Raw genomic sequence first — 25,476 nt, forward strand, 5'->3', positions numbered from 1 at the left:
TCTCCCCTGCCCATTCTTCTCCTCTCCCCTGCCCATTCTTCACCTTTCCCTTGCCCATTTTTCTCCTCTCAACTGTCCATTCTCCTCCTCTCCCCTGCCCATTTTTCTCCTCTCCCCTGCCCATTCTTCACCTCTCCCCTGCCCATTCTTCTCCTCTCCCCTGCCCATTCTTCACCTCTCCCCTGCCCATTCTTCACATGTCCCCCGCCCATTCTTCACCTCTCCCCTGCCCATTCTTCACCTCTCCCCTGCCCATTCTTCTCCTCTTCCCTGCCCATTCTTCACCTCTCCCCTGCCCATTCTTCACCTCTCCCCTGCCCATTCTTCACCTCTCCCCTGCCCATTCTTCACCTCTCCCTGCCCATTCTCCTCCTCTCCCCTGCCCATTCTTCTCCTCTCCCCTGCCCATTCTTCACCTTTCCCTTGCCCATTTTTCTCCTCTCCCCTGACCATTCTACTCCTCTCCCCTGCCCATTATTCTCCTCTCCCCTACCCATTCTTCACCTCTACCATGCCCAATCTTCACCTCTCCCCTGCCCATTCTTCACCTCTCCCCTGCCCATTCTTCACATGTCCCCCGCCCATTCTTCACCTCTCCCCTGCCCATTCTTCACCTCTCCCCTGCCCATTCTTCACCTCTCCCCTGCCCATTCTTCTCCTCTTCCCTGCCCATTCTTCACCTCTCCGCTGCCCATTCTTCACCTCTCCCTTGCCCATTCTCCTCCTCTCCCCTACCCATTCTTCTCCTCTTCCTTGCCCAATCTTCACCTCTCCCCTGCCCATTCTTCACCTCTCCCCTGCCCATTCTCCTCCTCTCTCCTGCCCATTCTCCTCCTCTCCCCTGCCCATTCTTCACCTCTCCCCTACCCATTCTCCTCCTCTTCTCTGCCAATTCTTCTTCTCTCCCCTGCCCATTCTTCACCTCTCCCCTGCTCATTCTTCACCTCTTCCCTGCCCATTCTTCTCCTCTCCCCTGCCCATTCTTCACCTCTCCCCTGCCCATTCTACACCTCTGCCTGCCCATTCTACTCCTCTCCCCTGCCCATTCTTCACCTCTCCCCTGCCCATTCTCCTCCTCTCCCCTGCCCCTTCTCCTCCTCTCCCCTGCCCATTCTCCTCCTCTCCCCTGCCCATTCTTCTCCTCTCCCCTGCCCATTCTTCACCTCTCCCCTGCCCATTCTTCACCTCTCCCCTGCCCATTCTCCTCCTCTCCCCTGCCCATTCTTCTCCTCTTCCCTGCCCATTCTTCACCTCTCCCCTGCCCATTCTTCACCTCTCCCTTGCCCATTCTCCTCCTCTCCCCTACCCATTCTTCTCCTCTTCCTTGCCCAATCTTCACCTCTCCCCTGCCCATTCTTCACCTCTCCCCTGCCCATTCTCCTCCTCTCCCCTGCCCATTCTCCTCCTCTCCCCTGCCCATTCTTCACCTCTCCCCTACCCATTCTCCTCGTCTCCTCTGCCAATTCTTCTCCTCTCCCCTGCCCATTCTTCACCTCTCCCCTGCCCATTCTTCACCTCTTCCCTGCCCATTCTTCTCCTCTCCCCTGCCCCTTCTCCTCCTCTCCCCTGTCCATTCTCCTCTCCCCTGCCCATTCTTCACCTCTCCCCTGCCCATTCTCCTCCTCTCCCCTGCCTATTCTTCTCCTCTTTCTTGCCCAATCTTCACCTCTGCCCTGCCCATTCTTCACCTTTCCCCTGCCCATTGTCCTCCTCTCCCCTGCCCATTCTCCTGCTCTCCCCTGCCCATTCTTCACCTCTCCCCTACCCATTCTCCTCCTCTCCTCTGCCAATTCTTCTTCTCTCCCCTGCCCATTCTTCACCTCTCCCCTGCTCATTCTTCACCTCTTCCCTGTCCATTCTTCTCCTCTCCCCTGCCCATTCTTCACCTTTCCCCTGCCCATTCTCCTCCTCTCCCCTGCCCATTCTTCTCCTCTCCCCTGCCCATTCTTCACCTCTCCCCTGCCCATTCTTCACCTCTCCCCTGCCCATTCTCCTCCTCTCCTCTGCCTATTCTTCTCCTCTCCCCTGCTCATTCTTCACCTCTCCCCTGCCCATTCTTCACCTCTCCCCTGCCCATTCTTCTCCTCTTCCCTGCCCATTCTTCACCTCTCCCCTGCCCATTCTTCACCTCTCACTTGCCCATTCTTCTCCTCTCCCCTACCCATTCTTCTCCTCTTCCTTGCCCAATCTTCACCTCTCCCCTGCCCATTCTTCACCTCTCCCCTGCCCATTCTCCTCCTCTCCCCTGCCCATTCTCCTCCTCTCCCCTGCCCATTCTTCACCTCTCCCCTACCCATTCTCCTCCTCTCCTCTGCCAATTCTTCTCCTCTCCCCTGCCCATTCTTCACCTCTCCCCTGCCCATTCTTCACCTCTTCGCTGCCCATTCTTCTCCTCTCCCCTGCCCATTCTTCACCTCTCCCCTGCCCATTCTTCACCTCTCCCTGCCCATTCTCCTCCTCTCCTCTGCCAATTCTTCTCCTCTCCCCTGCCCATTCTTCACCTCTCCCCTGCCCATTCTTCACCTCTTCGCTGCCCATTCTTCTCCTCTCCCCTGCCCATTCTTCACCTCTCCCCTGCCCATTCTTCACCTCTCCCTGCCCATTCTCCTCCTCTCCCCTGCCCATTCTTCTCCTCTCCCCTGCCCATTCTTCACCTTTCCCTTGCCCATTTTTCTCCTCTCCCCTGTCCATTCTCCTCCTCTCCCCTGCCCATTCTTCACCTCTCCCCTGCCCATTCTTCACATGTCCCTCGCCCATTCTTCACCTCTCCCCTGCCCATTCTTCACCTCTCCCCTGCCCATTCTTCTCCTCTTCCCTGCCCATTCTTCACCTCACCCCTGCCCATTCTTCACCTCTCCCCTGCCCATTCTTCACCTCTCCCTGCCCATTCTCCTCCTCTCCTCTGCCCATTCTTCTCCTCTCCCCTGCCCATTCTTCACCTTTCCCTTGCCCATTTTTCTCCTCTCCCCTGTCCATTCTCCTCGTCTCCCCTGCCCATTTTTCTCCTCTCCCCTGCCCATTCTTCACCTCTCCCCTACCAATTCTTCTCCTCTCCCCTGCCCATTCTTCACCTCTCCCCTGCCCATTCTTCACATGTCCCCCGCCCATTCTTCACCTCTCCCCTGCCCATTCTTCACCTCTCCCCTGCCCATTCTTCTCCTCTTCCCTGCCCATTCTTCACCTCTCCCCTGCCCATTCTTCACCTCTCCCTTGCCCATTCTCGTCCTCTCCCCTGCCCATTCTTCTCCTCTTCCTTGCCCAATCTTCACCTCTCCCCTGCCCATTCTTCACCTCTCCCCTGCCCATTCTTCTCCTCTCCCCTGCCCATTCTTCACCTCTCCCCTGCCCATTCTTCACATGTCCCCTGCCCATTCTTCACCTCTCCCCTGCCCATTCTTCACCTCTCCCCTGCCCATTCTTCACCTCTCCCTGCCCAGTCTCCTCTCCCCTGCCCATTCTTCACCTCTCCCTTGCCCATTTTTCTCCTCTCCCCTGTCCATTCTCCTCCTCTCCCCTGCCCATTTTTCTGCTCTCCCCTGCCCATTCTTCACCTCTCCCCTGCCCATTCTTCTCCTCTCCCCTGCCCATTCTTCACCTCTCCCCTGCCCATTCTTCACATGTCCCCTGCCCATTCTTCACCTGTCCCCTGCCCATTCTTCACCTCTCCCCTGCCCATTCTTCACCTCTCCCCTGCCCATTCTTCACATCTCCCCTGCCCATTCTCCTCCTCTCCCATGCCCATTCTCCTCCTCTCTCATGCCCATTCTTCTCCTCTCCCCTGCCCATTCTCCTCCTCTCCCATGCCCATTCTCCTCCTCTTCCATGCCCATTCTCCTCCTCTCCCAAGCAGATTCTTCTCTCCCATGCCCATTCTCCTCGTCTCCCCTGCCCATTCTTCTCTTCTCTCCTGCCCATTCTCCTCCTCTCCCCTGCCCATTCTCCTCCTCTCCCCTGCCCATTCTTCACCTCTCCTCTGCCCATTCTCCTCCTCTCCCATGCCCATTCTCCTCATCTCCCCTGCCCATTCTTCTCCTCTATCCTGCCCATTCTCCTCCTCTCCCCTGCCAATTCTTTACCTCTCTCCTGCCCATTATCCTCCTCTCCCCTGCCCATTCTTCTCCTCTCTCCTGCCCATTCTCCTCCTCTCCCCTGCCAATTCTTCACCTCTCCCCTGCCCATTCTCCTCCTCTCCCCTGCCCATTCTTCTCCTCTCCCCTGCCCATTCTCCTCCTCTCTCCTGCCCATTCTTCACCTCTCCCCTGCCCATTGTCCTCCTCTCCCCTGCCCATTCTTTTCCTCTCCCCTGCCCATTCTCCTCCTCTCCCCTGCCCATTCTTCACCTCTCCCCTGCCCATTCTCCTCCTCTCCCCTGCCCTTTCTTCTCCTCTCTCCTGCCCATTCTTCACCTCTCCCCTGCCCATTCTCCTCCTCTCCCATGCCCATTCTTCTCCTCTCCCCTGCCCATTTTCCTCCTCTCCCATGCCCATTCTCCTCCTCTCCCCTGCCCATTCTTCTCCTCTCCCCTGCCCATTCTTTACCTCTCCCATTCTCCTCTCCCCTGCCCATTCTTCACCTCTCCCCTTCCCATTCTCCTCCTCTCCCCTGCCCATTCTTCTCCTCTCCCCTGCCCATTCTTCACCTCTCCCCTGCCCATTCTCCTCCTCTCCTCTGCCCATTCTTCTCCTCTCCCCTGCCCATTCTCCTCCTCTCCCCTGCCCATTCTTCTCCTCTCCCCTGCCCGTTTTTCTCCTCTTCCCTGCCTATTCTTCTCCTCTCCCTTGCCCATTCTCCTCCTCTCCCCTGCCCATTCTTCTCCTCTCCCCTGCCCATTCTTCTCCTCTCCCTTGCCTATTCTTCTCCTCTCCCCTGCCCATTCTCCTCCTCTCCCCTGCCTATTCTTCTCCTCTCCCGTGCCTATTCTTCTCCTCTCCCCTGCCCATTCTTCTCCTCTCCCCTGCCCATTCTTATCCTCTCCTCTTATCTACCTCTGGAGGGTCACCACCAATGTTATGGTCCAGGATGTTCTCTTATCGTCTCTGGTAATTGCAGATCCATGTTGGCAGTCCTGGATCCTGTGTGTTCCCACCCACTGAGTGTTCCCACCCACTGTGTGCTCCCACTCACCGTGTGTTCCCACCCACTGTGTGTTTCAACCTACTCTGTGTTCCCACAGACTGTGTGTTCCCCACCCACTGTGTGTTCCCACCCACTGAGCGTTCCCACCCACTGTGTGTTCGCACCCACTGAGTGTTCCCACTCACTGTGTGCTCCCACTCACCGTGTGTTCCCACGCATTGTATGTTTCAACTCACTGTGTGTTCCCACCATCTGTGTGTTCTAGCCCACTGTGTGTTCCCACCCACTGTGTGTTCCCCACCCACTGTGTGTTCCCCATCCACTGTGTGTTCCCACCCACTCTGTGTTCCCCACCCACTGTGTGTTCCCCACCCACTGTGTGTTCTCCATCCACTGTGTGGTTCCACCCATTGTGTGTTCCTCACCCACTGTGTGTTCCCACCCACTGTGTGTTCCCACCCACTGTGTGTTCCCACCCACTGTGTATTCCCCACCCACTGTGTGTTCCCCATCCACTGTGTGTTCCCACCCACTTTGTGTTCCCCACTCACTGTGTGTTCTCCACCCACTGTGTGTTCCCACCAACTGTGTATTCCCATCCACTGTGTGTTCCCCAGCCACTGTGTGTTCCCCATCCACTGTGTGCTCCCACCCACTGTGTGTTCCCCACCGACTGTGTGTTCCCACCCACTGTGTGCTCCGACCCACTGTGTGTTCTCCACCCACTGTGTGTTCCCCACACACTGTGTGTTCCCACCCACTGTGTGTTTCCACCCACTGTGTGTTCCCACCCACTGTGTGTTCCCACCCACTCTGTGTTCCCCACCCACTGTGTTCCCACCCACTCTGTGTTCCCCACCCACTCTGCGTTCATACTCACTGTGTGTTCCCACCCACTGTGTGTTCCCACCCACTGTGTGTTCCCCACCCACTGTGTGTTCCCCACCCACTGTGTGTTCCCCACCCACTGTTTGTTCCCCATCCACTGTGTGTTCCCACCCACTCTGTGTTCCCCACCCACTGTGTGTTCCCACCCACTGTGTGTTCCCCACCCACTGTGTGTTCCCCACCCACTGTGTGTTTCCACCCACTGTATGTTCCCACCCACTGTGTGTTCCCCACCCACTGTGTGTTCCCACCCACTGTGTGTTCCCCACCCACTCTGTGTTCCCACCCACTCTGTGTTCCCCACCCACTCTGCGTTCCCACTCACTGTGTGTTCCCACCCACTGTGTGTTCCCCACCCACTGTGTGTTCCCCACCCACTGTGTGTTCCCACCCATTGTGTGCTCCGACCCACTCTGTGTTCTCCACCCACTGTGTGTTCCCCACACACTGTGTGTTCCCACCCACTGTGTGTTTCCACCCACTGTGTGTTCCCACCCACTGTGTGTTCCCCACCCACTGTGTGTTCCCACCCACTGTGTGTTCCCCACCCACTGTGTGTTCCCCACCCACTGTGTGTTCCCCACCCACTGTTTGTTCCCCATCCACTGTGTGTTCCCACCCACTCTGTGTTCCCCACCCACTGTGTGTTCCCACCCACTGTGTGTTCCCCACCCACTGTGTGTTCCCCACCCACTGTGTGTTTCCACCCACTGTATGTTCCCACCCACTGTGTGTTCCCCACCCCCTGTGTGTTCCCACCCCCACTGTGTTCCCCACCCACTCTGTGTTCCCACCCACTGTGTGTTCCCCACCCACTCTGCGTTCCCACTCACTGTGTGTTCCCACCCACTGTGTGTTCCCCACCCTCTGAGTGTTCCCCACTCACCGTGTGTTCCCACCCACTGTGTGTTCTAACCCACTCTGTGTTTCCACCCACTGTGTATTCTAACTCACTGTGTGTTCTAACCCACTGTGTGTTCCCTTCCACTGTGTGTTCTCGCCCACTGTGTGTTCCCGTCCACTGTGTGTTCCCAGCCACTGTGTGCTCCCGCCCACTGTGTGTTACTACCCACTGTGTGTTCCCGCCCACTGTGTGTTCTCACCTACTGTGTGTTCCCACCCACTGTGTGTTCCCACCCCCAGTGTTCTCTCCCACTGTGTGTTCGTACACACTGTGTGTTCCCACACACTGTACTAGGCTGTCTTGTTATATACGGTCACCAGCCCACCATCTGTGACTGCATTGCTGCACCAGTGCTGAACCAGTGCTGAACCAGTGCTGAACCAGTGCTGAACCAGTGTTGAACCAGTGCTGAACCAGTGCTGAACCAGTGCTGAACCAGTGCTGCACCAGTGCTGAACCAGTGCTGAACCAGTGCTGAACCAGTGCTGAACCAGTGCTGAACCAGTGCTGAACCAGTGCTGAACCAGTGCTGAACCAGTGCTGAACCAGTGCTGAACCAGTGCTGAACCAGTGTTGAACCAGTGCTGCACCAGTGCTGAACCAGTGCTGAACCAGTGCTGAACCAGTGCTGAACCAGTGCTGAACCAGTGCTGAACCAGTGCTGAACCAGTGCTGAACCAGTGCTGAACCAGTGCTGAACCAGTGCTGAACCAGTGCTGAACCAGTGCTGAACCAGTGTTGAACCAGTGCTGCACCAGTGCTGAACCAGTGCTGAACCAGTGCTGAACCAGTGCTGAACCAGTGCTGAACCAGTGCTGAACCAGTGCTGAACCAGTGCTGAACCAGTGCTGAACCAGTGCTGCACCAGTGCTGAACCAGTGCTGAACCAGTGCTGAACCAGTGCTGAACCAGTGCTGAACCAGTGCTGAACCAGTGCTGAACCAGTGCTGAACCAGTGCTGAACCAGTGCTGAACCAGTGCTGAACCAGTGCTGAACCAGTGCTGAACCAGTGCTGAACCAGTGCTGAACCAGTGCTGAACCAGTGCTGAACCAGTGTTGAACCAGTGCTGCACCAGTGCTGAACCAGTGCTGAACCAGTGCTGAACCAGTGCTGAACCAGTGCTGAACCAGTGCTGAACCAGTGCTGAACCAGTGCTGAACCAGTGCTGAACCAGTGCTGCACCAGTGCTGAACCAGTGCTGAACCAGTGCTGAACCAGTGCTGAACCAGTGCTGAACCAGTGCTGAACCAGTGCTGAACCAGTGCTGAACCAGTGCTGAACCAGTGTTGAACCAGTGCTGCACCAGTGCTGAACCAGTGCTGAACCAGTGCTGAACCAGTGCTGAACCAGTGCTGAACCAGTGCTGAACCAGTGCTGAACCAGTGCTGAACCAGTGCTGAACCAGTGCTGAACCAGTGCTGAACCAGTGCTGAACCAGTGCTGAACCAGTGCTGAACCAGTGCTGAACCAGTGCTGAACCAGTGCTGAACCTGGACTTGACCAGCATTACTCGTTCGTAGCTATGCACATTATTGCCTATATTAATACTTCAGTTCACGCAAACCTGAACCACCAACCCAGCACATCAAAAAATTTTCTTATCAATAATGCCAGTTTAGTGGTATTTTACATGCAGTACCGTCCACCAGTACCGTCCACCAGTACCGTCCACCAGTACCGTCCACCAGTACCGTCCACCAGTACCGTCCACCAGTACCGTCAACCAGTACCGTCCACCAGTACCGTCCACCAGTACCGTCCACCAGTACCGTCCACCAGTACCGTCCACCAGTACCGTCAACCAGTACCGTCAACCAGTACCGTCCACCAGTACCGTCCACCAGTACCGTCCACCAGTACCGTCCACCAGTACCGTCCACCAGTACCGTCAACCAGTACCGTCCACCAGTACCGTCCACCAGTACCGTCCACCAGTACCGTCCACCAGTACCGTCCACCAGTACCGTCCACCAGTACCGTCCACCAGTACCGTCCACCAGTACCGTCCACCAGTACCGTCCACCAGTACCGTCCACCAGTACCGTCCACCAGTACCGTCCACCAGTACCAAGACGCTACTGGTGGTATGTGAGATGAAACACGAAATGTAGCAAGAAACATCACAATAACAAGTTGGACAAAAAAATGAGGATAGTTATTTGTTTATGAGAGGAAGACGTAGACAGACTTCACTGTCCAGGACACTCTGGACAAAATCTAACTGGCTGTTTCTATTGTGCAGTCTACTGACTGGTAATTGGTTCAGAGAATTAAGTTTAGGTTCTCATGCTAAAGAATGTCATGGAGTGAGGCATATCATTCTCCCTGGAGTTCTCTGATTCTTTCCCTACAGAAGTAATCCTGAACAACAGTTATCTGGCAGGCAAAATATGAGTGGGTGGTACAGTGGCTGAGTGATCTCTAGTGTGAGACTGGGGAACTATGCTACTGGCGAGGTATGCCACTGGGGAGCTATGCTACTGGCGAGCTATGCTACTGGAGAGCTATGCTACTGGGGAACTATGCCACTTGAGAGCTATGCTACTGGGGAGCTATGCTGCTGGGAGCTATGCTACTGGGTAGCTATGCTACTGGGGAGCTGTGCTAATGGGAAGCTATGCTACTGGGGAGCTATGCTACTGGGGAACTACGCTACTGGCGAGCTATGCCACTGGGGACCTATGCTACTGGGGAACTATGCTACTGGGGAACTATGCTACTGGGGAACTATGCTACTGGAGAGCTATGCTACTGGGGAACTATGCTACTGGGGAACTATGCTACTGGAGAGCTATGCTACTGGGGAGCTATGCTACTGGGGAACTATGCTACTGGGGAACTATGCTACTGGGGAACTATGCTACTGGAGAGCTATGCTACTGGGGAACTATGCTACTGGGGAACTATGCTACTGGAGAGCTATGCTACTGGGGAGCTATGCTACTGGGGAACTATGCTACTGGGGAACTATGCTACTGGAGAGCTATGCTACTGGGGAACTATGCTACTGTGGAACTATGCTACTGGGGAACTATGTTACTGGGGAACTATGCTACTGGGGAACTATGCCACTGGAGAGCTATGCTACTGGGGAACTATGCCACTGGAGAGCTATGCTACTGGGGAACTATGCCACTGGGGAGCTATGCTACTGGGGAACTATGTTACTGGGGAGCTATGCTACTGGGGAACTATGCCACTGGAGAGCTATGCTACTGGGGAACTATGCCACTGGAGAGCTATGCTACTGGGGAACTATGCCACTGGGGAGCTATGCTACTGGGGAACTATGCCACTTGAGAGCTATGCTACTGGGGAACTATGCCACTGGAGAGCTATGCTACTGGGGAACTATGCCACTGGAGAGCTATGTTACTAGGGAACTATGCCACTGGAGAGCTATGCTACTGGGGAACTATGCCACTGGAGAGCTATGTTACTAGGGAACTATGCCACTGGAGAGCTATGCTACTGGGGAACTATGCCACTGGAGAGCTATGCTACTGGGGAACTATGCCACTGGAGAGCTATGCTACTGGGGAACTATGCCACTGGGGAGCTATGCTACTGGGGAACTATGCCACTTGAGAGCTATGCTACTGGGGAACTATGCCACTGGAGAGCTATGCTACTGGGGAACTATGCCACTGGAGAGCTATGCTACTGGGGAACTATGCCACTGGAGAGCTATGCTACTGGGGAACTATGCCACTGGAGAGCTATGCTACTGGGGAACTATGCCACTGGAGAGCTATACTACTGGGGAACTATGCCACTGGAGAGCTATGCTACTGGGGAACTATGCCACTGGGGAGATATGCTACTGGGGAGCTATGCTACTGGGGAACTATGCCCCTGGGGAGCTATGCTACTGGGAAACTATGCCACTGGGGAGCTATGGTACTGGGGAACTATGCCACTGGGGAGCTATGCTACTGGGGAACTATGCCACTGGGGAGATATGCTACTGGGGAGCTATGCTACTGGGAAACTATGCCCCTGGGGAGCTATGCTACTGGGAAACTATGCCACTGGGGAGCTATGCTACTGGGAAACTATGCCACTGGGGAGCTATGCTACTGGGGGACTATGCCACTGGGGAGCTATGCTACTGGGGAACTATGCCACTGGGGAGCTATGCTACTGGGGAACTATGCCACTTGAGAGCTATGCTACTGGGGAACTATGCCACTGGGGAGCTATGCTACTGGGGAACTATGCCACTTAAGAGCTATGCTACTGGGGAACTATGCCAATGGAGAGCTATGCTACTGGGGAACTATGCCACTGGAGAGCTATGTTACTAGGGAACTATGCCACTGGAGAGCTATGCTACTGGGGAACTATGCCACTGGAGAGCTATGCTACTGGGGAACTATGCCACTGGAGAGCTATGCTACTGGGGAACTATGCCACTGGGGAGCTATGCTACTGGGGAACTATGCCACTTGAGAGCTATGCTTCTGGGGAACTATGCCACTGGAGAGCTATGCTACTGGGGAACTATGCCACTGGAGAGCTATGCTACTGGGGAACTATGCCACTGGAGAGCTATGCTACTGGGGAACTATGCCACTGGAGAGCTATGCTACTGGGGAACTATGCCACTGTAGAGCTATACTACTGGGGAACTATGCCACTGGAGAGCTATGCTACTGGGGAACTATGCCACTGGGGAGATATGCTACTGGGGAGCTATGCTACTGGGGAACTATGCCCCTGCGGAGCTATGCTACTGGGAAACTATGCCACTGGGGAGCTATGGTACTGGGGAACTATGCCACTGGGGAGCTATGCTACTGGGGAACTATGCCACTGGGGAGATATGCTACTGGGGAGCTATGCTACTGGGAAACTATGCCCCTGGGGAGCTATGCTACTGGGAAACTATGCCACTGGGGAGCTATGCTACTGGGAAACTATGCCACTGGGGAGCTATGCTACTGGGGAACTATGCCACTGGGGAGCTATGCTACTGGGGAGCTATGCTACTGGGAAACTATGCCACTGGGGAGCTATGGTACTGGGGAACTATGCCACTGGGGAGCTATGTTACTGGGGAACTATGCCACTGGGGAGCTATGCTACTGGGGAGCTATGCTACTGGGGAACTATGCCACTGGGGAGCTATGCTACTGGGAAACTATGCCACTGGGGAGCTATGCTACTGGGGAACTATGCCACTGGGGAGCTATGCTACTGAGGAGCTATGCTACTGGGGAACTATGCCACTGGGGAGCTATGCTACTGGGGAACTATGCCACTCGGGAGCTATGCTACTGGGAAACTATGCCACTGGGGAGCTATGCTACTGGGGAGCTATGCCACTGGGGAGCTATGCTACTGGGAGCTATGCTACTGGGGAACTATGCCACTGGGGAGCTATGCTACTGGGGAACTATGCCACTGGGGAGCTATGCTACTGGGGAACTATGCCACTGGGGAGCTATGCTACTGGGGAGCTATGCTACTGGGAAACTATGCCACTGGGGAGCTATGGTACTGGGGAACTATGCCACTGGGGAGCTATGCTACTGGGGAACTATGCCACTGGGGAGCTATGCTACTGGGGAGCTATGCTACTGGGGAACTATGCCACTGGGGAGCTATGCTACTGGGGAACTATGCTACTGGGGAGCTATGCTACTTGGGAGCTATGCTACTAGGGAGCTATGCTACTAAGGAACCATGCTACTGGGGAGCTATGCTACTGGGGAGCTATGCTACTGGGGAACTATGCTACTGGGGAGCTATGCTACTGGGGAACTATGCTACTGGGGAACTATGCTACTGGAGAGCTATGCTACTGGGGAGCTATGCTACTGGGGAGCTATGCTACAGGGGAGCTATACTACTGGGGAACTATGCTACTGGGGAGCTATGCTACTGGGGAGCTATGCTACTTGGGAACTATGCTGCAGCGGAGCTATTCTACTGGGGAGCTATGCTACAGGGGAGCTATGCTGCTGGGGAAGCTAGTCTACAAAGGAGCTATGCTGCTGGGGAGCTATGCTACAGGGGAGTTATGCTACTGGGGTGCTATGCTACTGGGGAGCTATGCTATTGTGGAGCTATGCTACTGGAAGCTATGCTACTGGGTAATTATGCTACTGGGGAGCTATGCTACTGGAAGCTATGCTACTGGGTAATTATGCTACTGGGGAGCTATGCTACTGGAGAGCTATGCTACTGGAAGCTATGCTACTGGGTAATTATGCTACTGGGGAACTATGCTACTGGGAAGTTATGCTACTGGGGAGCTATGCTATTGTGGAGCTATGCTACTGGAAGCTATGCTACTGGGTAATTATGCTACTGGGGAGCTATGCTACTGGAGAGCTATGCTACTGGGGAGCTATGCTACTGAGGAGCTATGTTACTGGGGAGCTATGCTGCTGGGGAACTATGCTACTGGGTAGCTATGCTACTTGGGAGCTATGCTACTGGGAGCTGTGCTACTGGGGAGCTATGCTACTGGGGAGCTATGCTACTGGGGAGCTATGCTACTGGGGAGTTATGCTACAGGGGAGCTATGCTACTGGAGATCTATGCTACTGGGAAGCTATGCTACTGGGGAGCTATGCTACTGGGGAGCTATGCTGCTGGGAAGCTATGCTACTGGGGAGCTTTGCTACTGGAGAGCTATGCTACTGGGGAGCTATGCTAATGAGAAGCTATGCTACTGGGGAGTTATGCTACTGGGGAGCTATGCTTCTGGGGAGCTTTGCTGCTGGGGAACTATGCTACTGGTGAGCTATGCTACTGGGGAGCTATGCTACTGGGAAGCTATGCTACTGGGGAGCTATGCTACTGGGGTGCTATGCTACTGGGGAGCTATGCTGCTGGGAAGCTATGCTACTGGGGAGCTTTGCTACTGGAGAGCTATGCTACTGGGGAGCTATGCTAATGAGAAGCTATGCTACTGGGGAGCTATGCTACTGGGGAGCTATGCTTCTGGGGAGCTATGCTGCTGGGGAACTATGCTACTGGGGAGCTATGCTACTGGGGAGCTATGCTACTGGGAAGCTATGCTACTGGGGAGCTATGCTACTGGGGTGCTATGCTACTGGGGAGCTATGCTGCTGGGGAGCTATGCTACTGGGGAGCTATGCTACTGGGGAGCTATGCTACTGGGGAGCTATGCTACTGGGGGAGCTATGCTACTGTGGAGCTATGCTACAGGGGAGCTATGCTACTGGGGAGCTATGCTGCTGAGGAGTTATGCTACTGGGGAGCTATGCTACTGGGGAGCTATGCTGCTGGGAGCTATGCTACTGGGTAGCTATGCTACTGGGGAGCTGTGCTAATGGGAAGCTATGCTACTGGGGATCTATGCTACTGGGGAGCTATGCTACTGGGGAGCTATGCTGCTGGGGAACTATGCTACTGGGGAGCTATGCTACTAGGGAGCTATGCTGCTGGGAAGGTATGCTACTGGGGAGCTATGCTACTGGGGAGCTATGCTACTGGGGAGCTATGCTGCTGGGGAGCTATGCTACTGGGGAGCTATGCTAATGGGAAGCTATGCTACTGGGGAGCTATGGTACTGGGGAGCTATGCTACTGGGGAGCTGTGCTGCTGGGGAACTATGCTACTGGGGAGCTATGCTACTGGGGAGCTATGCTACTGGGAAGCTATGCTACTGGGGAGCTATGCTTCTTGGGAGCTATGCTACTGGTGAGCTATGCTACTGGGGAGCTATGCTGCTGGGGAGCTATGCTACTGGGGAGCTATGCTACTGGGAGCTATGCTACTGGGGAGCTATGTTACTGGGGAGCTATGCTACTGGGGAGCTATGCTACTTGGGAGCTATGCTACTGGGGAGCTATGTTACTGGGGAGCTATGCTACTGGGGAGCTATGCTACTGGGGAGCTATGCTACTAGGGAGCTATGCTACTGGGGAGCTGTGCTACTGGGGAACTATGCTGCTGGGGATCTATGCTACTGGGGGGCTATGCTACTGGGGAGCTATGTTACTGGAGAGCTATGCTACTGGGGAGCTATGCTACTGGGGAGTTATTCTTCTGGGGAGCTATGCTACTCCCCTCATGTGGGTTCTAGTCCTGCTGACTGCGATCTGTCTACATACCTCAGCTTGTTTCTACGTATTTCATCATACATACGGTAAGAGATATGCATGTTAATGGACATTGGAGACAACTATGATTTATGAAAGGGAGAGATGGTAGCACCATTTCCCCAAATCGAAATCTCTTTACCAGCTCGAGGAATGGGGCGAGAGATGGGTGTATCTATTTTCGAATTAGCTCATTCCCGCGCGAGCCCATTACTCACTCTTAATCCATGTGTGTGAGAGAGTGAGAGAGGTGTGCGTGTTGTCCCTCACCTAACACCCACTCCCAACACACATTCCTCATGAAAAAAATAGGAAAAAAAAAGGAATTGAGATGAGCAGATGTGTTGTAGCATCCCGGGCTCTTGTTTTTACTGCTCCTGCCGTCGCTGCCTCTCCTCCTCCTCCTCCCAGCTGACGTAAACAATGGGGTATATGGGCGAAGAGTGATTCTGAGACGAAGCAGGCTGGGCAAAACGTCATATTACGACGTTTCACTCAAAGTGGCGGCTTCGTCAAGAACATCTTTCCTTCGTTTCATACGGATCCTTTATGAGCGAATTCGCATATAAGCGGCGACCCCATCACGCTTTACCATGGGTGATAAAGCCCCACTTAGGTTAATAAAGCCCCAGCATGAGCCCCATTGCTTGTGATAATTTCGTAAAATACACATTTACCCTCCTCTCACAGTCCCTCGATTACTAACCTCATCCTCCTCCGTCTTTCCCCAACAGAGGTATGTATGGCCAGAGCTTTACCTCGGGTTCTCAGCCCAGTAGCAGTCTGTTGTGTCCTGAAACTCACACGGCTCACTGTCCTCTGTGTTTTAGGTACTCACCGGCCAGGGGTTAGAACCCCATCGTTTCTGTGATGGGTAGTCTCAGGTTATGGCGTGCGAGGAGCAGCAGGCTCCATTTAGCTAAGAGATACTATCATCTTACATTACCTTATGCAACAGGTAAGGGCCTGTTTTACGAGTCGAGAATGGAATCGACAATAAAAATTCTTTTACTGAAGTGAAACGGGCGGAATTGGTTCGCTTGGAAGAGGCGAGAACTACGTTTAGTCTTGCGTGACGTTTCGCTCTCTGTGTAGAGCTTTAATACATCACGATAAAACTCTACACAGTGCGAAATGTTCATCCAGTGAAATGGCGGTCTGCAACCAGTGTGTTTTCCAGACAATTATCTTCCCTTTCTCCCCCGAAGTGTAAAATAGACCTAACCCAGCGAGGTTCAAGGGAACCTCTATTTTTCCCCTTGAGTAAGGGTTCTCTTGCCTTCTTGGTGGATTTTAGTTAATTTTTCCTGACGTACAAACGGTACAACATCACTGTTAGATACGTGTAGCTGTTAATCCTAAATAAGTATCTTAACATAGTGTATCTTAATCCTACAGCATAAGTATCTTAAAATAGGTATGCTAATCCTACATGATGAGTGATGAGTACCTTCAGTCCTATGTTCCACCTTGTGTTTATATCATGTCATTTATACTTCGTTTGTGGTATTTATTGTTTTTTTGTTTTTCTTTTTTAATGGCGTCGACTGCGCACACCTAGACGTGAATTACCACAGCCTTTGATTCTCCTCCAACCACAATATTGTCTGTCTTTACCCGCTCAAATGTCACTGATCTGGATGTTCCTCATCCAGAGCTGCCCCCTCCACATCAGTGGATGAAAATAAGCCCTGTTCGCCCTTTCATTAAATGCCTAGAAATCGGAAGCAAAATTTTAAGTTCGGGCAACAAAGCAAGTTCCTTCTCCTCCTGTCTGAAAGATCTCATATTTGAAGATTTTTCCTCCAGCCTCACGATTCTGACCGTAGCTATTAAATCTTGAATAATATCTTTCATATCTGCTGAGGTATAGCAAAGATATTTATGCTTATTTCATACTTCAAGAGCTTTTACAACCGTAAGTTCACCGCCATAATGGAGCATCAACAACCAGGGAGACCAGGAGCTGCCAGCAGGTGTTTGTTTATGTCACTAGCCAAGTTGCCAGTGTATGTCTATGTTTGGTAACTGTGCTAATTGATGTGGCAACTGTGTTAATTGATGTGGCAACTGTGTTAATTAATGTGGCAGCTGTGTTAACTGACGTGGCAGTTGTGTTAATTGATGCGGCAGCTGTGTTAATTGATGTGGCAGCTGTGTTAACTGACGTAGCAGCTCTGTTAATTGATATTTCAGCTGTGTTAATTGATATTTCAGCTGTGTTAATTGATGTGGCAGTTGTGTTAATTGATGTGGCAGTTGTGTTAACTGACGTGGCAGCTGTGTTAATTGATGTGGCAGCTGTGTTAATTGACGTGGCAGTTGTGTTAATTGATGCGGCAGCTGTGTTAATTGATGTGGCAGCTGTGTTAACTGACGTGGCAGCTCTGTTAATTGATGTGTCAGCTGTGTTAATTGATGTGGCAGTTGTGTTAATTGATGTGGCAGCTGTGTTAATTGATGTGGCAGCTGTGTTAATTGATGTGGCAGCTGTGTTAATTGATGTGGCAGCTGTGTTAATTGATGTGACAACTGTGTTAATTGAAGTGCCATCTGTGTTAATTGATGTGGCAGCTGTGTTAATTAATGTGGCAGCTGTGTTAATTGATGTGCCTGCTGTGTTAATTGATGTGGCAGCTGTGTTAATTGATGTGGCAACTGCGTTAACTGATGTGACAGCTGTGTTAGTTGATGTGGCAACTGTGTTAATTGATGTGCCTGCTGTGTTAATTGATGTGACAGCTGTGTTAATTGATGTGGCAACTGTGTTAATTGATGTGGCAACTGTGTTAATTGATGTGGCAACTGTGTTAATTGATGTGGCAGCTGTGTTAATTGATGTGGCAGCTGTGTTAATTGATGTGGCAGCTGTGTTAATTGATGTGGCAACTGCGTTAACTAATGTGACAGCTGTGTTAGTTGATGTGGCAGTTGTGTTAATTGATGTGGCAGCTGTGTTAATTGATGTGCCTGCTGTGTTAATTGATGTGACAGCTGTGTTAATTGATGTGGCAACTGTGTTAATTGATGTGGCAGCTGTGTTAATTGATGTGGCAGCTGTGTTAATTGATGTGGCAGCTGTGTTAATTGATGTGGCAACTGCGTTAACTGATGTGGCAGCTGTGTTAATTGATGTGACAGCTGTGTTAATTGATGTGGCAACTGTGTTAATTGATGTGGCAGCTGTGTTAATTGATGTGGCAGCTGTGTTAATTGATGTGACAGCTGTGTTAATTGATGTGGCAACTGTGTTAATTGATGTGGCAGCTGTGTTAATTGATGTGGCAGCTGTGTTAATTGACTTTTCAACTCCATCAAAACTCTTGAAGTGACTTGTCTCTGTAAAGTTATGGTCACTGTCTCTGTAAAGTTATGGTCACTGTCTCTGTAAAGTTATGGTCACTGTCTCTGTGTAAAGTTATGGTCACTGTCTCTGTGTAAAGTTATGGTCACTGTCTCTGTGTAAAGTTATGGTCACTGTCTCTGTATAGTTATGGTCACTGTCTCTGTGTAAAGTTATGGTCACTGTCTCTGTAAAGTTATGGTCACTGTCTCTGTGTAAAGTTATGGTCACTGTCTCTGTGTAAAGTTATGGTCACTGTCTCTGTGTAAAGTTATGGTCACTGTCTCTGTATAGTTATGGTCACTGTCTCTGTGTAAAGTTATGGTCACTGTCTCTGTAAAGTTATGGTCACTGTCTCTGTGTAAAGTTATGGTCACTGTCTCTGTGTAAAGTTATGGTCACTGTCTCTGTATAGTTATGGTCACTGTCTCTGTGTAAAGTTATGGTCACTGTCTCTGTAAAGTTATGGTCACTGTCTTTGCGTAAAGTTATGGTCAATCTCTGTAAAGTTATGGTCACTGTCTCTGTATAGTTATGTTCAGTCTCTGTGCAAAGTTATGGTCACTGTCTCTGTAAAGTTATGGTCACCGTCTCTGTGTAAAGTTATGATCACTGTTTCTGTAAAGTTATGGTCACCGTCTCTGTGTAAAGTTATTATCATTGTCTCTGTAAAGTTATGGTCACTGTCTCTGTGTAAAGTTATGGTCGCTGTCTCTGTTTAAAGTTATGGTCACTGTCTCTGTGTAAAGTTATGGTCACTGTCTCTGTGTAAAGTTATGGTCACTGTCTCTGTGTAAAGTTATGGTCGCTGTCTCTGTTTAAAGTTATGGTCACTGTCTCTGTGTAAAGTTATGGTCACTGTCTCTGTGTAAAGTTATGGTCACTGTCTCTGTATAGTTGTGGTCACTGTCTCTTTGCAAAGTTATGGTCACTGTCTCTGTGTAAAGTTATGGTCACTGTCTCTGTGTAAAGTTATGGTCACTGTCTCTGTATAGTTATGGTCACTGTCTCTGTGTAAAGTTATGGTCACTGTCTCTGTGTAAAGTTATGGTCACTGTCTCTGTTTAAAGTTATGGTCACTGTCTCTGTGTAAAGTTATGGTCACTGTCTCTGTAAAGTTATGGTCACTGTCTCTGTGTAAAGTTATGGTCACTGTCTCTGTGTAAAGTTATGGTCACTGTCTCTGTGTAAAGTTATGGTCACTGTCTCTGTGTAAAGTTATGGTCACTGTCTCTGTGTAAAGTTATGGTCACTGTCTCTAAAGTTATGGTCACTGTCTCTGTGTAAAGTTATGGTCACTGTCTCTGTGTAAAGTTATGGTCACTGTCTCTGTGTAAAGTTATGGTCGCTGTCTCTGTTTAAAGTTATGGTCACTGTCTCTGTGTAAAGTTATGGTCACTGTCTCTGTGTAAAGTTATGGTCACTGTCTCTGTAAAGTTATGGTCACTGTCTCTGTGTAAAGTTATGGTCACTGTCTCTGTGTAAAGTTATGGTCACTGTCTCTGTGTAAAGTTATGGTCACTGTCTCTGTGTAAAGTTATGGTCGCTGTCTCTGTTTAAAGTTATGGTCACTGTCTCTGTGTAAAGTTATGGTCACTGTCTCTGTGTAAAGTTATGGTCACTGTCTCTGTGTAAAGTTATGGTCACTGTCTCTGTGTAAAGTTATGGTCACTGTCTCTGTGTAAAGTTATGGTCACTGTCTCTGTGTAAAGTTATGGTCACTGTCTCTGTGTAAAGTTATGGTCACTGTCTCTGTAAAGTTATGGTCACTGTCTCTGTGTAAAGTTATGGTCACTGTCTCTGTGTAAAGTTATGGTCACTGTCTCTGTATAGTTATGGTCACTGTCTCTGTGTAAAGTTATGGTCACTGTCTCTGTGTAAAGTTATGGTCACTGTCTCTGTAAAGTTATGGTCACTGTCTCTGTGTAAAGTTATGGTCACTGTCTCTGTAAAGTTATGGTCACTGTCTCTGTGTGAAGTTATGGTCACTGTCTCTGTAAAGTTATGGTCACTGTCTCTGTGTAAAGTTATGGTCACTGTCTCTGTGCAAAGTTATGGTCACTGTCTCTGTGTAAAGTTATGGTCACTGTCTCTGTGTAAAGTTATGGTCACTGTCTCTGTGCAAAGTTATGGTCACTGTCTCTGTGTAAAGTTATGTTCACTGTCTCTGTGCAAAGTTATGGTCACTGTCTCTGTGCAAAGTTATGGTCACTGTCTCTGTGTAAAGTTATGGTCACTGTCTCTGTGTAAAGTTATGGTCACTGTCTCTGTGTAAAGTTATGGTCACTGTCTCTGTGTAAAGTTATGGTCACTGTCTCTGTGTAAAGTTATGGTCACTGTCTCTGTGTAAAGTTATGGTCACTGTCTCTGTGTAAAGTTATGGTCACTGTCTCTGTGTAAAGTTATGGTCACTGTCTCTGTGTAAAGTTATGGTCACTGTCTCTGTGTAAAGTTATGGTCACTGTCTCTGTGTAAAGTTATGGTCACTGTCTCTGTGTAAAGTTATGGTCACTGTCTCTGTGTAAAGTTATGGTCACTGTCTCTGTGTAAAGTTATGGTCACTGTCTCTGTATAGTTATGGTCACTGTCTCTGTGTAAGGTTATGGTCACTGTCTCTGTGTAAAGTTATGGTCGCTGTCTCTGTATAATTATGGTCACTGTCTCTGTATAAAGTTATGGTTACTGTCTTTGTTTAAAGTTATGGTCACTGTCTCTGTTTAAAGTTATGGTCACTGTCTCTGTTTAAAGTTATGGTCACTGTCCCTGTGTAAAGTTATGGTCACTGTCTCTGTGCAAAGTTATGGTCACTGTCTACGTGTAAAGTTATGGTCACTGTCTGTAAAGTTATGGTCGCTGTCTCTGTAAAGTTATGGTCACTGTCTCTCTAAAGTTATGGTCACTGTCTCTCTAAAGTTATGGTCACTGTCTCTCTAAAGTTATGGTCACTGTCTCTGTGTAAAGTTATGGTCACTGTCTCTGTGTAAAGTTATGGTCACTGTCTCTGTGTAGTTGTCCAGTATCAACAAGCTAATCAGTGTCATCACTAATACGAAACGTTCTGTATACTTTATTATCAGGCCTCGTTTCCCTCACCATGAGACTTGTTAAGTCTGTGTACAATGAACGGTGTACAGTGTACAGTGAACTGTGTACAGTGTACAGTGAACTGTGTACAGTGTACAGTGAACTGTGTACAGTGTACAGTGAACTGTGTACAGTGTACAGGCGAGGGGTAAGGATGGGGGCCCAGCAAGACAATATCAACAGACATTTAACAAGAGTGTTGTGCAGGGAAGGGATTCCTGCAAAGGGGTTCCCTGCACAAGGGACGCCTGAGTGTTCCCTGCGTGAGGGGATCCCTGCACTGGGTATCCCTGGGTTCATGGGCCGTGGAGTCATGGGCAGGTCTGGACGTTAATACTCCCGGCTCTTTCCCTAAGCCTTCTTAGTGTTGGAGCGAATTACTGGTAATCCTGGGTAGGTGAGTGCTCCCTTTTGCAAGGTCCGAGCATTCATAGAGTTACCTCCCCCTTTCCCTCTTCTTCCAAGCTTCTCTTCCTCAACCAAATCCCTACCACTTACCCTCCAAATGTTCCCCTAACACCCCTTCCCCAATCTCTGGTCGTGCTCCTCTGTTTTGTTGCCTCTGCTTTTGGTCTGCTTCTCTTGTTACCTCTGATTACATAAACAAATATATCTGCTGGTGTTTCTACCACGTTATGTCCTTAATAATGTGTTCCTAGGCGTTTTGTGCATCCATATGGTGTTGCACTACCGTCCACAGGATGGATAGGTAAGACAATGCTCTTCTCCAGACTGAGGGACTGACCACCTCAAAACTTTAAGGGTGATGGACTGATTACATCGTCTTCAAGTATCTTCTGCTTCTATCAACTTTTCTGTACTCGACTGAAGAAGCCTACTGTGTAGGCGAAACGTTTTGAAATAAAGATACCTAACTGTTGCATATGTGTCTTACTTAACAATCTGTCGGTATTTTATACCATTTTAATGTTCATAATAAACTAGCTACTTCGGTGACAATATCTAACTCTAATATAATGTATATCTTATGTATAAACTGTTAGTGGTGTGGGGGAGTATAGGTCTGTGTATTTCCATACACTCACACTAAGACATAAACAACATTGCCGGAAATTTAGCTTGTATTTAATTATGAACATTGACAGAGGTGGCGATTGAGAGTATAGACAGACTGAGAGTCACAGCACAGTAGTGATTCAGTAGAGCTTTCACACGGACATTTCCCCTTTTTGACAAAGCTCACCCGTGTGGTAAACTTTGTCTGTACACAGGTTATATGTAATTTATCAAACCAGTCAACATCTCCGTGCCTTTCAGAGCAAAACTTCGAATTTACGATAATTGGAAATGTCTAGCTGTGTGCGGTGCATTGAAATCTCCAGCATCATGTTGGCGCATACTGAAGTTATGTTCCTGACATATGTAGCTACGTGGAGGATACTCCTTCACTCCAGCTCCATTAGAGGCTAGTATGGAGGGTGAAGTGGTGGAGGGAGACTCCAGGTATGGTTTTAAGAACATGTACATCACAGTTACCATGGCCAGCAGAGTGAGATTAGTCACGGGAAGTTAATTGAGAGGAGGGTGGTGGGGCCAGGAGCTAGGGCTCAACCCCTGGAACCACAACTAGGTAAGTACAGCTAAATAAACTACTCACCACCGCTACTACCAACAATACTACCACAACCACCACCACTCGTGACTCACCTTCATAACTTCTGTGGCTCCTTTCAAAACGTTTACGGTGTGGTATTTTCAATGAGCTAATATATTATATATTACCAACTGGTTATCTTCACACACACACACACACACACACACACACACACACACACACACACACACACACACACACACACACCACAAAAAACATGCCAAGCGTCTTTCAACAAGTTCGTTTGACAATCAGAAACGAACACATTGACACATACACACACATACACTGTCACGAGCACAGGTGGTACTTTAGAGGCCTGTATCACCTGGTATACCTGGAGAGTAGACCTTGGAGACTATACGTGGAGAGTAGACCTTGGAGACTATACGTGGAGAGTAGACCTTGGAGACTGTACGTGGAGAGTAGACCTTGGAGACTATACGTGGAGAGTAGACCTTGGAGACTGTACGTGGAGAGTAGACCTTGGAGACTATACGTGGAGAGTAGACCTTGGAGACTATACGTGGAGAGTAGACCTTGGAGACTGTACGTGGAGAGTAGACCTTGGAGACTATACGTGGAGAGTAGACCTTGGAGACTGTACGTGGAGAGTAGACCTTGGAGACTATACGTGGAGAGTAGACCTTGGAGACTATACGTGGAGAGTAGACCTTGGAGACTATACGTGGAGAGTAGACCTTGGAGACTATACGTGGAGAGTAGACCTTGGAGACTATACGTGGAGAGTAGACCTTGGAGACTATACGTGGAGAGTAGACCTTGGAGACTATACGTGGAGAGTAGACCTTGGAGACTATACGTGGAGAGTAGACCTTGGAGACTATACGTGGAGAGTATACCTGGAGAAGGTTTCGGGAGTCAGCGACCCGCGGCCCGGTCTGTGAAACATGCGGTCAGCAGGACAGAACAAGGGCAAGACAAACACGGCAGAGCTAGATATCTTTACCCATTTATTCCTTCACCACTTATTTACAATTTATACAATGTAAATATATTGAGATATCAGAGTATGTAATAGCGCAACCAGAGCCACTCAAGGCATGAGTGGTCACGACCAGTGTCTGTGGAAGTCTGTCACCCAGCCAGATGGACAGGTGAGATGTCACCTTGGCTGGAGTAGCCGGCTTACACGTTATTGGTGGGTTGAACTGGACAATAAGCGCAGTGGGGGCCCCAGAACTGCTACACTTTGAGTTACCAGTTCACTGGTCGAGAGGACATGACAGTGGTTATGTGACGAATGTCGAATATAATGTAACATACTCGGCACATAACACATGCACTCATACAGTCCTACACACACACACACACACACAGGCCAGGTGTCTTTCAACAAGTGCCTTTGACAACTAGTAAATAACCAATTAACTAACAAACTCCATTCACCTTTTAAAGATCTGTTAAGATAAGGTACTGGAGGCCGGGACGTAATATATTACGGCCAGTTTGTGAAGAGGCGGGTCCAGGAGGTGAGCTCAACCCCCAAACACAACTCAGTGAGTACACAACTCACCAGTTTAGCTAACAAGAGATAAATAAGAGAGACGCACAGCCCAGACTAACCTTAAAAGGTGAAACTAAATTCATTAAGAATTCATGGAAAAACGAAGTGTGGATGATGGTCAAGGTAATAATAACTGAGATAGACAGAGACAGATAGAAGACAGAGAGACAGAGACAGATAGAAGACAGAGAGACAGAGACAGATAGAAGACAGATAGAGAGACAGAGACAGATAGAAGACAGAGAGAGACAGAGACAGATAGAAGACAGAGAGACAGAGACAGATAGAAGACAGAGATAGAGACAAAGAGAGAGACAGAGACAGATAGAAGACAGAGACAGAGACAGATAGAAGACAGAGAGAGAGACAGAGACAGAAGACAGAGAGAGAGACAGAGACAGATAGAAGACAGAGAGAGAGAGAGAGAGACAGACAGATAGAAGACAGAGAGAGAGAGAGACAGAGACAGATAGAAGACAGAGAGAGAGACAGAGACAGATAGAAGACAGAGAGAGAGAGACAGAGACAGAGACAGATAGAAGGCAGAGAGAGAGACAGAGACAAGACAGAGAGAGACAGAGACAGAAGACAGATACAGACAGACAGACATAGTTAGACACACTATTTACCGGCTGCATTTACTTTCATCTGCTTGTGTGGTTGAGCTCCGGCTGCTGGGCTCTTCTCCAGTTCGAAATCTGTCGTACCTTCTCGTAATACTACACACGGTGTCAGTTTTAATTACACACACACACACACACACACACACACACACACACACACACACACACACACACACACATATATATATATATATATATATATATATATATATATATATATATATATATATATAAATATATATATATTTTTATTATTATTATTATATTATTATTATTATTATTATTATTTGCAGTAGCAGTAGTAGTAGTAATGTTATTTAATATATTATTATTAA

The 25,476-nt window shown here is 49.8% G+C and overlaps 1 protein-coding gene across 1 annotated transcript in view; it reads left to right on the forward strand.

Moving 5' to 3' along the window:
* Positions 1-25,476, forward strand: part of Wnt2 (Wnt oncogene analog 2) — a 215,225-nt gene that overhangs the window by 164,829 nt on the left and 24,920 nt on the right. The window lies entirely within an intron of this gene.

The sequence above is a fragment of the Cherax quadricarinatus genome, unplaced genomic scaffold, assembly GCF_038502225.1.
Source record: "Cherax quadricarinatus isolate ZL_2023a unplaced genomic scaffold, ASM3850222v1 Contig69, whole genome shotgun sequence".
NCBI classification, from domain to species: Eukaryota; Metazoa; Arthropoda; class Malacostraca; order Decapoda; family Parastacidae; genus Cherax; species Cherax quadricarinatus.